Raw genomic sequence first — 14,408 nt, 5'->3', positions numbered from 1 at the left:
TGATCTGTTCTGTGCCCATGTCCAGCTTCAAAGACTGTTGTTCTCAGTTTGACTTAAAGCCATATTATCAAGCATATGTCCACCCTCCAACAAAGAATAAAACCCTACCCAGTGGGTCAGCAAAGGTTTGAAGTAGATTGTCCCAGGCACAGGTATGAAAAACATTGACTCATGGAGTAAGTGAGGCGTAGGTGTGGGGCATGGAGGTCCATACCCTTTGAGCCCCAACTCAGCTCACCACATGGCCCCATTCTCTGTCTTCCCCATAACATCCAGGAATGGGCCCTGGACAGCCATATTGTGCTTTGTGCCCCTGCCCCCAGCTTTTATGGGGTCATCTGACCCAATGTGAACCAAGCATACTTCATTTTCTGTGAATTAAGAATTGAGACCAAGAGAGAATCTAGATGATTGATTAATGTTGTGAGAATTGAAACCTAAGAACACAGAAGTGGAGTTGGCCATCGTTTGCTATAAACACCAAGGAGTGGAGAGACAAGCATAGGGTAAATACAATTCTGGGGCAAGAGAACCACTGGCTTCTTCACATTTCCAAGCCCTTCCAGGGAGTCAGCTACACTCCAGCCCTCAGGCTGTGTAAGACCAATGCAATTCAATCAATTCCCAACCATCTCTGGCTCTTGCAATGAGCTGCGTCATTATCCCTGCATTGTTCCTGGGCATAAGGAGAAGGGAAGAGCCAGCTGTGAGCAGTGATGGGGTGTAGCTTTTGTGGGCAACACAGCCGTGGTGATGCAAAGGGGCTCTGGCTCTTCCCAAAGAACTCAACTCACAGGCCACATTGACATGAGCAAATACAGCAGGAGATCCCTTGAGGAATTGCACTGAGCACCAAGATACACTAGAGGACGCTAAGCCTGACTTGCACCAAGTTCTCGGTAACTTGTTAAGCTTCATAAAATTTCACAGAAACAAGTATTGGGTTGTTGTTGTTTTGTTTTGTTTTGTTTTGTTTACTTTACAGCCTGTTTTTACAGTATCTTGGCTCTGTGCTTTTTGTGGATTACTTGTTCATCAGCAGTGGAAACCTTTTTAGCTCCTACTAACATCTTGCCCAGATGCTCAATATACACAGCAGATAAAGAAGAGCTCCCGCACTGTCCCCACCCATCACTGTCTGCCCTGGGCACCATGGAATGGAGGGCACAATGGATAAAGTACCACATTTGCCATCCCAGAAGACTGCCTGCTTTCCCAAGAGGTAAACTGTTACTGGTTACTGTAAAAAGCTTTAATCAGCTATTCAGTAAGACCACACATTTACACAGTGGATTACAGATTTCAAAGAGGTGTACAGCCAGTTGATTATGTTGACAAACTAAAGGAACTTTACCTTAGAGACTCTGGAATCCCACAAAGGAGATGGCCCTTGATGAGGGGTTTCCCTGATTCAGCTGGAGTCAGTGTCTATGATTTCAAACCTTCTCAGAATCATATGGAAAGTTCTGACTGGGTGAGTACTTCAAGCCTGCCCAGGGGATGAATAACTTAGAGCACAAGTCGAATATTAATATTATTCTATTATTCTATCCTCCGTGCACCAAGGAAAGTTTGACTAAGAGCTCCAGGTTAACCAGAGTCCTTCACAGAAGGGAAGGACTAATATGTATCATTTACTTATAAATTGGCTCCATCTGATCTCCCTGATAAGCTGCAAAGGGAGATAATGCTAAATTGTGTGGGGAATCTGGGGTACACTGAGGGGCCCTCCACAGGGCCTTGGCTCTGACAGCTTCCCTTTGTGGGCAGTTCCCACTTGGAGAACAGCAGACCAAAGCCAAGATGACTGACCACCAAGGTAGGGATTACAAAGCAGGTGCCCCCGGAGCCACAATCATACTTAGCTGAGGGTAGCTGAAAGCCACCACAGGTCCAACAAAAGTCTAGCAATACCTTGAAGGTAGGTGCACAATCAACAGTGGATGACAGATAAGGACCCTTTCGACCTCAAAATTATGCTGCCAGCTGGCAAGAGGCACAGAGAGAAGGCAGTGGGGCTGCCGTGAAGCAGAGCTCTCTTACGAAGATTGCTCTGGGTCAAGGCAAGGGCCACAGAAGCTGCTGAGGCTGTCAGCTGGCAGTGCGGGGCCTGCATGACAAACACCACTGCTGCTCTGGAATGGAGTGCCCTACTGTCAGGAGCCTCTAAATTCATCCGGAGAGCATTGCTATCAGAACACCCTAGGGAAATTTTCCAGAACACTTCTGCTCCTCACATTTAGAACTTGTCTCCACTGCTCATAATTTAAACATGCACTCTGGGAGCCAGTGGCCGCCAACAGCCGACGAGGCATGCAATCACAGGCCACTGGAGCCTCATTCCCCAGGGAGCCGAGGCCTGTGTTTCCCCCTTCACTCCTGCCTCCCTTTCCCTGGAGAGAGCAGCAGTAGACCACCATCTGATTGGGCTGGCCTCGCACATCCAAACACGCATGCTTAGGATGTGACTGGACTCCCTTCATTTTCCGTGCCTTTTTTTCCTCCCCTATGAAGGCACAAAGTTCCTAAAATGTTCCTAAGTAAAATGAAAATCTATAGTTTTGGGACCTTCCCCACATCCATTCCCCATTGAGGTAAGAGCACCCTGAGTCTCCCCTGGGGAGAGCTACATCCTTATCCTCAGTGTGTGTGGTTTGTGTTGGATGACATCATCAGCTCCACTCTCATATACCCTTGTCCCACAGCCAAAGGTAAAGATTCAAGAGGGGCACAATTCAATGTGAGCCAGCGAGAACCTGTCCAGAGTTTGTGCCAAAAATACTGGGAAGGGGATGTCTTTCCAATATGGGACTGTATAGTTGGCAGCACGAAAACAGGGGCAACAGGTAGCAATTTTGTCCTAAATGGGGAGAAGCTGACTTAGAATGAAGCCAACACAAAGGAAAGCAGATATGAAGGATATCAGATCCCTGATAACATGCACTGAACCTCTGGAATCAGCCCCAACTGAAGTCTACCCCTGTATTTTTCAAATATGTCAGCTGGTAATTTCCTTTAATTTGCTTGAGCCAGCTTGAGTTGAGTTTGTACCACTTGCAGCCATGAGTCTGAATACAATTTACCTTGTTCAGTAATCCCATGTCCAAGAATCTCTGTTAATGACTAAGAAATGGAAAAACACGTTATGGGGTCCCTGGGTGGTTCAGTCGGTTAAGCATCCGACTTCAGCTCAGGTCATGATCTCGTGGTTCACAAGTTCAAGCCCCACATTGGGCTCTGTACTGACAGTGGAGAGCCTGGAGCCTACTTCATATTCTGTGTCTCCCTCTCTCTTTGCCCCTCCCCAACTCGTGCACTCTCTTCCTCTCTCTCTCAAAAATAAAAACATATTTTAAAAAAAGATATGGAAAAACACTTTATACACAAAAGGTTCATCATAGGTTTATGTAATTTATAAGATCAAAACACTGGATGCAATTTAAAAGTCCAGTAACAGGGTGATGATTAAAGTACAGTCCATTAAAAAATTAAGCTACATGTAAGGTATTTCAAAATGTTGACAAAAAGTACATTTAGTTAATGCTTCTATGAGCACATTAGTTAGAATAATGATATTGATAATAAACACATAGGTGGCATGATAGGTGTCATCAACACTGGGTGCCATGAAAAAGGATGGGCCTATGTCAGGAGGCATCTGGCTAGCACAGGTGAAAACTTAATGGGGAGGTCGGAAGAGGCTTCACTGCAAAGATGACATTTGAGCAAAGACGTGGAGGAGGTGAGGGAGTGAGCTATGCAATCACCTAGAAGAAGAACCTTCCAGATAACAAGAAGGGTCAGTGCAAAGGCCCTGAAATAGAATGTCTGATATGTGTGAGGCTGTTTTGCCTGATGCAAGAAGGAGTGGAGGAAAGTTATGTGAAATAATAGATTTCCTTATTGTTTGAGCAAAAATATGAGGTAGAAAAGGGTAATACATGTGTATAACTAGCTTTACAGTACAACCATGTTTTTAAGATGCATTGCAAACAACTAGAAAAAAAAAGCTCAAATGGTGATAGTGGTCAGTCTTTGGTGGGTGGGGATATTTGAATGGATTTCTTTCCTATCAATTTTTTTTTGTATTTTCCACATTTTTCTACAACCATCATACATGGCCATTCAAATTAGAAAAAGGAAATCCATTTTATTGGGGGGGGGGAAATTACCCAACGCCTAACAATATAGCCAAAGATCTAAAACAGAAGAGCAGAAATCAGATTTATGATGTACACTGGGGGGCAGGCTGCAGGGCTTCTGGCTAACAGGAAAACGTACTATCATACATGTCTTCATTACAGCTCAGTTTCTGAAATCCATTTCTCTGAGCTAAATCACCTACCTGAGTGGACTGCTAATGCCCCCGAGAGTTTGCAGAAGCACACATCAGGGTCAGGTGAGCCAGGGTGTGGCACATAAGTAAAATGTCCCTCTCTGTCCATGGAACCTCCTGTCTCCCAGGTTTTCTCTTGTCCTACACTCTACTTTCATTTCTGTGTCGAAGGGGTAATAACAGCTACACTCCCAGAAGCACACAGACAACAGAAGTCTTAAATAAATATTTATACAGGTCTGGTTAAAGACCTTCCTCGACTAAGTCACACATGGGCCAGAAAGTCCATCAGACTGAAAACTCAAAATTCAAACAGAAAGACAGCTGGGAAACGGAGCAGACCCAGACAACCCATTGTTAGGGCAAAGCCAAATGCAAATCACGCAGTTGAATAAGCCCCAAGCTTGAGAGAGGGGTGTGGAGGTTCAAAGTGCCTTGGAAATGCACAGAGAGGTGGGAGCACCAGCAAGGCAACTGTGGTCTGAGCCAGAGAGCCCCTCAACAACGTTACACAAAGAATGCCATTTCCATTGCAGGCTAGATTTACGGCAACAATGAGGTCCCATCTGTCATTCTCTCCTAAGTAAGGCAATAATTATCTTGAGCCTTAGCACTCTTTAGCAATACCCCAGGCCCCGTAACACCTCCGAGTTGCTAAATTATGTGGCCAGTAAAGCGCTAATAAATCAATCCCACTTTAATTAAACCATCTCTGTCACTCAGACACCTGGCAACCGCCTCACCCACAGCTTCATAATTAACCCAACTTGAGAATTCTTTCCATCACCACCTTCATCGTGCTTGCTACTGCCTAGACGGCAGAAGAGGTGGAGCTGAGAGGAGTCAAAATTAACTGATCTACGTTCCAACTCACTTCCACAGAGCGTCCAATAACTTCCAGACTCTCTCATGCACAGATTAGACTACAGTCATCTGCGATAGGATGCTGAATTCAGTTATCACTGGCGGAAAAGAGGGAGAAGTGGTTTGAAAACTCAAAACTGCTTTGCCCATTAGACTACTCCTCCTCAGTCGCAGCATAGCAACTTGACTTTGTATTTTATCTGTTTAGACCAGAGTTGGCAAAAGGGCCACCTGAGGATGAAATTTGAAAGTTTTTGTTTGACCTATATAGTACTCTTCAAATATTAGAGTTGGCTACTGCCATTTTAAAATCAGGAGACTTCATGGGGCGCCTGAGTGGCTCAGTTGGTTGGGGGTCCAACTTTAGCTCAGGTCATGATCTCACTGTCTGTGGGTTCGAGCCCCACATTGGGTTCTGTGCTGACAGCTTGGAGCCTGGAGCCTGCTTCAGATTCTGTGTCTCCCTCTCTCTCTGCCCCTCTCCCACTTGTACTCCATCTCTCTATCTCAAAAATAAATAAACCTTAAAAAAAATTAAATCAGGAGACTTCACCAATTAAAACAAAGAAGAAGAAGACCTGGATTTTTGGCTTCTCTGGAAAACCTGAGATCAGCCAGTGTGGGTGATCTATCCCTTTCTCCCAGCGAGGGCATTGCTGGACAGGGCATGTGCTCTTGGTCACCTGCCTCTCCCACAGCATCAGACCCAGGTGGCCTCCCTTACCTGCCTGGCCACCTCTGCTATCTAGCTGACCCAGCAGGCTTGATTATGGGACTTTAGATGCAGCCCACGAGCAGCTTAAGGGAAAGGACAGTAGAATCATCTCCATATCTGCAGTCCTCAGCAAAATGCCTGCCAGTCATTGTGCTGCTTGGACAGTAGCCTCTGGTGTTTCCTACTGTAAATTACAGTAGGAATTTACAACAAGCTCTACCATGGACTAGGTTCTAAAGCCTTTATCATTTTTGTAGAGCTTCCCCAGAATGGAGACCCATTAGTTAGTCCCAGGCCTGCTATGGACACTTCCCCCTATGTTCCTGGGCTCTGTCAGCCTGTAGACAAGCAAAGCCTTGCCAAGACCCCAGGGATAACCGTGAGACTCTCCTTCTCTCTTTGACATGACCTAGAGGTATGTGGTCATGTATAGAAAGTGGCCAGATGTTCCCTCTCCCAATTACATACCCACAAGACCATCTATAACCCACAGCAAGAGAGGATTTGAAGAGGTTGGAGAATATTGCCTTTGTGCTAGTGCTGTGGAGGTCCAAGTGTCATTTAATAGTGGCCTGGGCCACTTTACAATGAAAGATACATTTGCATTCAGGTTTGTAAGAGGGGGCAACGGCAAAAATGTCTTGCCTAGACTCCTCATATTCTCCTAGCCATCCCCCCTGCCTGTACCTCTGCCCCTGCATCCATGACATGCAGCCAGAGTGGTTCTGCTTGTTGTACTCCATGTAAAGGCCAAAATCCCCATGCACTGACCTCCCCCCCCCCCCCCCAACAGCCACACCAGCTCACTGCTTTCTAGCCCAGGGGCCTCCTCACTGGCCTCCTGCCAGGTCTGGGCTCTAGCAGAGAGCATTCCTACCCCAGGATGCAAATGGCCCACTCCATTCCTTCAGGTCTCTGGCCAAAGCTCACCTGGGCCTGTCCTGGCCCCCCTATTTAATATTGAAGCCTGCCCCAGTTCCCACATCTTAGTTCCCCCTGATCTTGCTCTACATTTTCTTTAACCAGAGCACATATTATCTTCTACCCCACTATCTGATTTCTTATTCATAAATATTGCATACCATTATGCCCCCCTTGACCCATTAGAATGTAAGCACTACAAAGTCCATAAGCTTTTCTGCTTTGTTTCCTGATGTCTCCTACATACCTATATCAGTGCGTAAACACATGAAAGCATTCAGATTGATTCCTTGATTGATTGACTGATTGAAACAACAACTTCTCCTTAGCTCCAGCTTGCTGTGAACTGAGTCTTCAGAGAGAAGGCGGACAGGAACACAGATTCAATACATTGAGGCCCATCTGTGTTACCAGGCAGCCATTCCATCAGCAATTGGATTGACAGTTAGCACTTTATGGGGCACAATGGAGAAACTGGCCTCTATAAGGACCATTCTTTCAAGGAGAACTTGGAGCATTTGCAAATAGCAAAGACCTAGGACTATGGGAAGGGCAAGAACAGCCCTAAAACCAGAAAGCTAAGAACTAGCACAGAATAGTACAAATGAAAAAAATTAGAATGAAAACAGCCCAAGGAGAGTCTTCCCCCCAAGGAGAGCAGGGCACCCTGACTGCCTCCGACACACACAATATATTCACCCTGCTTCAGTTAGCGTAACATGAAACACACCTGACCCCCATTCCAGAACTAGAGTCAGTGTTACCAGAATGTAGGCAGGACAACCGCCACTCAACAGAAGACACCTAGTTTAGACAGGTTCTCAGAAGTACCACACACACAGGAGGCACCAGCTCAGGTACAAAAAACCAAGAGCCATGCTGGTTTTCTCAACCACACACACCTTCACTTTGCTTCTTCTACAAAGAAGAGGGAATGAAGAGGAGGGAAAGCTGCTTGAAGCCCTGGCTACCTAACTTTTATGAATATTTATGGACTATCTTCAATCAAGTGAACCATCTTCCCTCACTCGTTGGAACACGGACTCCAAAGACCTCACTGACCAGAACAAATAATAGGAGCAGGGTTCTTGTTGAATGTCAATTACATATTTTCCACTACATGTGATTTGACTCCTCTCTGTGCTGTGGTTCCCTGTGATCCCAGCATGGCTTTCAAGAAAGTAGTCTGTTGCCTGTGAGCACTGGGTGTGCTTGGGCATCCTCAGACTACACTCAGACCTTGTCCTGCGACCCACCCTGTCCAGACCAACACGGACAGCCTGAGTTCACCAATTATTCTTTCATTTAACAAACAAATGTTTACTGAGTATCTACTACATGCTGCCTACTGTTGCGATGAGCTGGGGATATCGTGGTGACTTGCTGAACGATTTGATGAAATATGCCTCTGAATGCACTAACTAGCCCTTCATCACAGAACACTGCTATTTTCACCTAGTAAATAAAGCATTCATTCAATAGAAAACAGAGATGGGGAAATTTTTACAAAACAGAACCCTCACAGTTGGGTCTTCTCTAGCCTTCTGTTCTGAGTGCAGTTGCTGGGAAATGCAAGCCTGAATGCTCACTCACAGCCCATTATTTATTTTTAATTTTTTTTTTATTTTTTAATGTAATTGTCAAATTGGCTTCCATACAACACCCCCAGTGCTCATCCCAACGAGTGCCCTCCTCAATGCCCATCACCCACTTTCCCCTCTCCCCCACCCCCCATCAACCCTCCATTTGTTCTCTTCAAGAGTCTCTTATGGTTTGCCACCCTTCCTCCCTGTTTGTAACTATTTTTCCCCCTCCCTTCCCCCATGGTCTTCTGTTAAGTTTCTCAAGATCCACATATGACTGAAAAAGCATGCCATCTGTCTTTCTCTGACTGACTTATTTCACTTAGCATGACACCCTCCAGTTCCATCCACATTGCTGCGAATAGCACGATTTTATTCTTTCTCATTGCCAAGTAGTATTCCATTGTATATATAAACCACATCTTCTTTATCCATTCATCAGTTGATGGACATTTAGGCTCTTTCCATAATTTGACTATTGCTGAAAGTGCTGCTATAAACTTAGGTGTACATGTGTCCCTATGCATCAGCACTCCTGTATCCCTTGCTCATGGATTAGAAGCACAAATATTGTTAAAATGTCAATAGTACCCAAAGCAATCTACACATTCAATGCATTGCCAATCAAAATTGCACTAGCATTCTTCTCAAAGCTAGAACACACAATCCTAAAATTTGTGTGGAAACACAAAAGACCCCAAATAGCCAAAATAATACTGAAGAAGAAAACCAAAACAGGAGGCATCACAATCCCAGACTTAAGCCTCTACCACAAAGCCGTAATCATCAAGAGTGTATGGTACTGGCACAAAAACAGACACATAGACCAATGGAATAGAATAAAGAACCCAAATTGGACCCACAAATGTATGGCCAACTAATCTTTGACAAAGCAGGAAACAGTATCCAGTGGAAAAAAAGACAGTCTCTTTAGCAAATGGTGCTTGGAAAACTGGACACCAACATGTAGAAGAATGAATCTAACTTGGCCCAGGACTCCTCCTCTGCCACCCAAGGCTCCCACTTCTACTGCCCTCATCTTGTACCACACAGAAATGATCCTTGTCTTCCCCAACCAGCTTATGAAAACCTAAGTCAGGGGTTATATAGTATTCAACTCTCTATACCCAGGGCCTGTGAAAGCACTAGTACCTAGTTGGTGCTCAATAATTGTTTACTGAGCAGGGTACCTAGGTGGCTCAATCACTTAAGCATCTGACTCTTGACTTCAGCTCAGGTCATGATCTCAAAGTCTGTGAGATCAAGCCCCATGTCCGGCTGCACACTGACAGCACAGAACTTGCTTGGGATTCTCTCTCCCCTCTCTGCCTCTCCCCACCACTCATGCACATGCGTTCGCTCACACTGTCTGTCTTTCTCTCTCCCCCTCAAAACAAATTAGCATTTTTTAAAAATAGTAATTTCTTACTAAAAAAAAAAAATGCTTGAGTAATCCCTAAACCTAATAGTAATGTCTGGTTTTTATTTAACATGCAATGATTAATTCATACCAGAACCAAAAGCTAATGTCCTGGGCAATGAGAGCTAGCAATAGCATAGATGTTGTCACTTAAGGTCATCCTTGTAGGATCACTAAGACGGCCCTTCATCTGACACATAAAACCACACAATGGACCCCTTTGGTTTAAAGAGTTACTAAAGAAATTAAAAAAAAAAAAAGAGAACATATTATGGGGAAAAGGAGTACACTAAATAAGACTTCAAAAATTTGGCTTAATGAAATGGTGCTGAATAAATATTTACTCAATGGCACTAAATCAAAGCCATTAGAAGATCATCAGCATTATCACTTGGAGAAAAAAAGTCAAACCTGATAGAATAAAGACCTTCTGTCTCCTCCCTTCCTACCGCTCTCCTCTACAAAACCCACCAAAGCATGGAATGCTAGAGAAAAAATATAATGATCAAAGAAACTAGCCAATGGTCAACCTTGAAGCCCGAATTACAAAGAAAATCTACAAATACATTAAAATTTACATTATACTGAGGAAGATGTTGAGAGCTGATAATATACCTGAATCTAATCTTAGGCAGAGCTCAGAGTTTTCCACAATTTGATGCTATAGCTTATCTATAGCCCAAACAATTACCACTTACAGGCATAACAAGTTTGGTTGTAACTAGATGGGGCTCCTGATCCAGAGCCACTCCTTAACCTTTTCCCCATAATCCACACACTAGAGAGAAAGGGAAGTGAAACTAAAGGAGTAAGGGCTCAGACAGCCACTGGTGTAAGTATCAAGCAGCTGGAAAACCAATGGCATTTTCAAAGAGAAGAGCAGAGGTTGCACAGCAGACCACGCAGTCTTCTCTTGCTCACAAGGAAGCAAGATGCTTGTCAAGGTAGATTATCAAGATTAGAGGTAAAGCACCCTGGGAAAAGATACTCAAATTAAAACTGCATGCTGCTCCTTTCATGCCCACCTCTCCATAAAGCCCCAGTTTTTGAACAGTGAGGTACTGGCAAACTGGCAGACAGAATCAGAGAAGCAAAGAGGATTAAGATGTGCATTCAGCATACATAAAACCACCAGGCACTAAATCAACACACAAGAACCAGTTATTTCTATATTAGTCACCAACAGTGAGAAAATGCAAGTCTAAAAAGATACTATTTTGAACAGAAAAAGTCAGGGGCACCTGGGTGGCTCAGTCGGTTGAGCGTCCGACTTCCGCTCAGGTCACGATCTCGCTGTCCGTGAGTTCAAGCCCCGCGTCGGGCTCTGGGCTGATGGCTCAGAGCCTGGGGCCTGATTCCGATTATGTGTCTCCCTCTCTCTCTGCCCCTCCCCTGCTCATGCTCTGTCTCTCTCTGTCTCAAAAATAAATAAACGTTTAAAAAAAAAAGAAAAGAAAAAAAATGAACAGAAAAAGTCAAATATCTAGAGAGAAACTAATGAAAATGGTGTAATACCTCTGCCTAGAAAAATAATAAAACATTACAGACAGAAGTTAAGGAAGACTAAATATATGGAGGGATATACAATGTTCATAGACTACAAAATTCGATATTAGCAACCAAACTCCTAGCACGTTTTTTGTGAGAGAATAAGATGATTCTCAAGTTTAAGTGGAACTTGAAGAGTCAAGAATAGCTAAGATAATACTCAACAACCAAAAAACCTGGAAGACAGTCACGACCAGATATCAAGATTTATTTCAAAATCTTCTGCTAATTGAGACAGAGCAGTATTGGCAAAAGGATAAACCAAAAGACCACAGAACAAAATAAGACCCACATATATGTGGTCACTTGATTTATAACAAAGGCACTGCTGAAGTATACTGGGGATAAGAAAGGTCTTTTCAACAAATGGTACTGAGACATTGACTCTACCTCACCATACACAAAAAACAACTGGAGACGTTCTGTGGGTATATATGATAAGTACAAAATAATACAGTAGATATCTATTTGAGACATGTATTTCATAACACAGGAGAACATTTTCATAACTTTGGGGGAAGGACAAGATTTCTTAAACAGGACATAAACACATTAATCATAAAGGGAAAGATCAGTAAATTAAACTACATTATAAGATCCCATTAAAAGAGCAAAACAGCAAGCCAAAGAGTGGAAGAAGATATTTACATACTAGTAACTAACAATGGACTGTATCCATTGTAAAGAAGCCTTACAAATCAATAAAAGAAAAACAAACCAAAAGGAAAATGGGCAAAAGATTTAACAGGCTTCTTATGAAAAAAATAAACACATGAAAATATACTCAACTTCGTTAGCAACCAGGGAAAAGAAAATTAAAATCACAAAGAGATACCCCTACAGAAGAAAAATGGCTGACCATTTCAAATGCTAGCAAGGATGTGTTCCAACTGGAACTCTTAAAAACTGCTGGTGGAAATGTAAATTGGTATGAATGCTTTAGAAAACTGGCTGCCAGTATCTATAAAAAATTATCACACTCTACGATGCAGCCATTCCACTCCTAGATATATACCCAAAAGAAATATATATATATGGATATGAAAAGACACTTACAAAACCATTCACAGCAGCATAGTTCACACAGCACATTTCCTAATTGTCAAAACTGGAAACAATCCAAATGTTCAACCGTAGAATGGATAAACTGGTGGTATATTCATCCTATGGAATAGTAGACAATTGTGACAATAAATGAAATACAGCTACTTGTAATTACATGTATGAATCCCGACAAATAATGACAAGGGGAAAGGAAGGAAAATAAAGCATTCACTGAGCAGATGATCTATTTATGGTTCTGTTTGTATAACATTCAAAAAACAGGCAAAGCAACGTATGGTGGTAGAATTCAAGATGTGATTACCTCTGGCATAGGGAGTAGTGAGTGGTAGGGGACAGAAGAAGGTCTTCTCAAGTAAAAAGATGAGTAAGTGTGAGTGGTCATTACACAGGTACATTCATTTTGTGAAAATTCATCAAACTCTCATTTTGATCTGTGCATTCTTCTGTACGTGTATTATACTTTAGTTCTTAAGAAAGGAACACTTACAAATCAGCATTTAAAAAAAGCAAGAGGGGGTGCTGGGTGGCTCAGTTAGTTGAGTGGCCAACTCTTGATTTCAGCTCAGGTCATGATCTCACAGTTCTGAGTTGGATCCCCATGTTGGGCTCCGTGCCCAACATAGAACCTACTTAACATTCTCTCTTTGCCCTTCTCCCGTTCATGTACACACACTCTCTCTTTTTTTCAAAAAATTAAATTAAATTAGAATAGAATAGAATAGAATAGAATAGAATAGAATAAAATAAAATAAAATAAAATAAAATAAAATAAATAAAATAAAATAAAATAAAATAAAATAAAATAAAATAAAATAAAATAAAAATACCCCAAGAGCCTAAAGGATAAGAGCTAGCAATTTCACAAAAAGACTTTAAACAGCCAATAAACTTAAGATGGCAAAATTGGATAAAAGAAAACATCAGTTTTATTTCATCTGTCAGAATGGCAAGAATAAAAGAACTTTTTTAAGTGCCAAGTGTTGGTGAGGGTATGGGGATACAAATTCCCTCCTGCGGTGCCAATGGGAAAACCTCTTTGGAGGGACACTTGGAAATGTTTAGCAAAATTTATAACACAAATCCAGCGAACCCAGCAGTTCTACTTTGAGAAATGTATTCTGTACTTGTACTGGCACAGGTGCAGAAAGAATACACACAAAAGTGTTTATTACAAACGCATAACGGCAAATCATTAACCACATAGCCATTCATAAGAGAGTAATTTAATAAGTCATTGTACATTCATACTATGTAATGATACCATAAGCTTTTCAAAAGATTTGTAATGATGCAGAATGTAATGAGTGATGAAAGGAAGTCAATTAATAGAGTGATTATTAAAGTGTGTGTGTGTGTGTGTGTATACACATAATTAAGAACACACGTATGCAGATAAAATGTCAGAGAAGTTGGGGCGCCTGGGTGGCGCAGTAGGTTAAGCGTCCGACTTCAGCCAGGTCACGATCTTGCGGTCCGTGAGTTCGAGCCCCGCGTCGGGCTCTGGGCTGATGGCTCAGAGCCTGGAGCCTGTTTCCGATTCTGTGTCTCCCTCTCTCTCTGCCCCTCCCCCGTTCATGCTCTGTCTCTCTCTGTCCCAAAAATAAATAAACGTTGAAAAAAAAAAAATTAAAAAAAAAAATGTCAGAGAAGTTATGTAACAGCCTGTGGATGGTGATCGCCTCAGGAGTGACTGGCAGTGGAGGTGGGAAGAACGCCTTCATTCCACTGCATATCCTTTTGTGTGCTTTGGTTTTCTTACTCTGTGCATGTGCCTTCATGTATTCCCAAAGTGGAGATAGAGGTTCATGTGCCACAACCAAAGAAAGAAGCCTAATGCCTTGTGACATGGCCGCTGTGGATGAGTTATTATGTGGTTGCTTGCTGTCTTGGACTTAAACTGGATTTAGCCAAAAAAGGACTTGTGCAGATAGAGATTTGAGCAGTGACTGGCATTTT

The 14,408-nt window shown here is 42.8% G+C and overlaps 1 protein-coding gene across 1 annotated transcript in view; it reads right to left on the bottom strand.

Annotated features, from left to right (window-relative positions):
* TMEM163 (transmembrane protein 163) overlaps positions 1-14,408 on the bottom strand; it is a 240,212-nt gene that overhangs the window by 102,331 nt on the left and 123,473 nt on the right. The window lies entirely within an intron of this gene.

This window comes from Lynx rufus, unplaced genomic scaffold, assembly GCF_022079265.1.
Source record: "Lynx rufus isolate CCGP_SWC_20201006 ecotype Redwood Valley unplaced genomic scaffold, mLynRuf1.p SCAF_2, whole genome shotgun sequence".
Lineage (NCBI taxonomy): Eukaryota > Metazoa > Chordata > Mammalia > Carnivora > Felidae > Lynx > Lynx rufus.
This window is presented reverse-complemented; position numbering and strand designations above follow the sequence as displayed.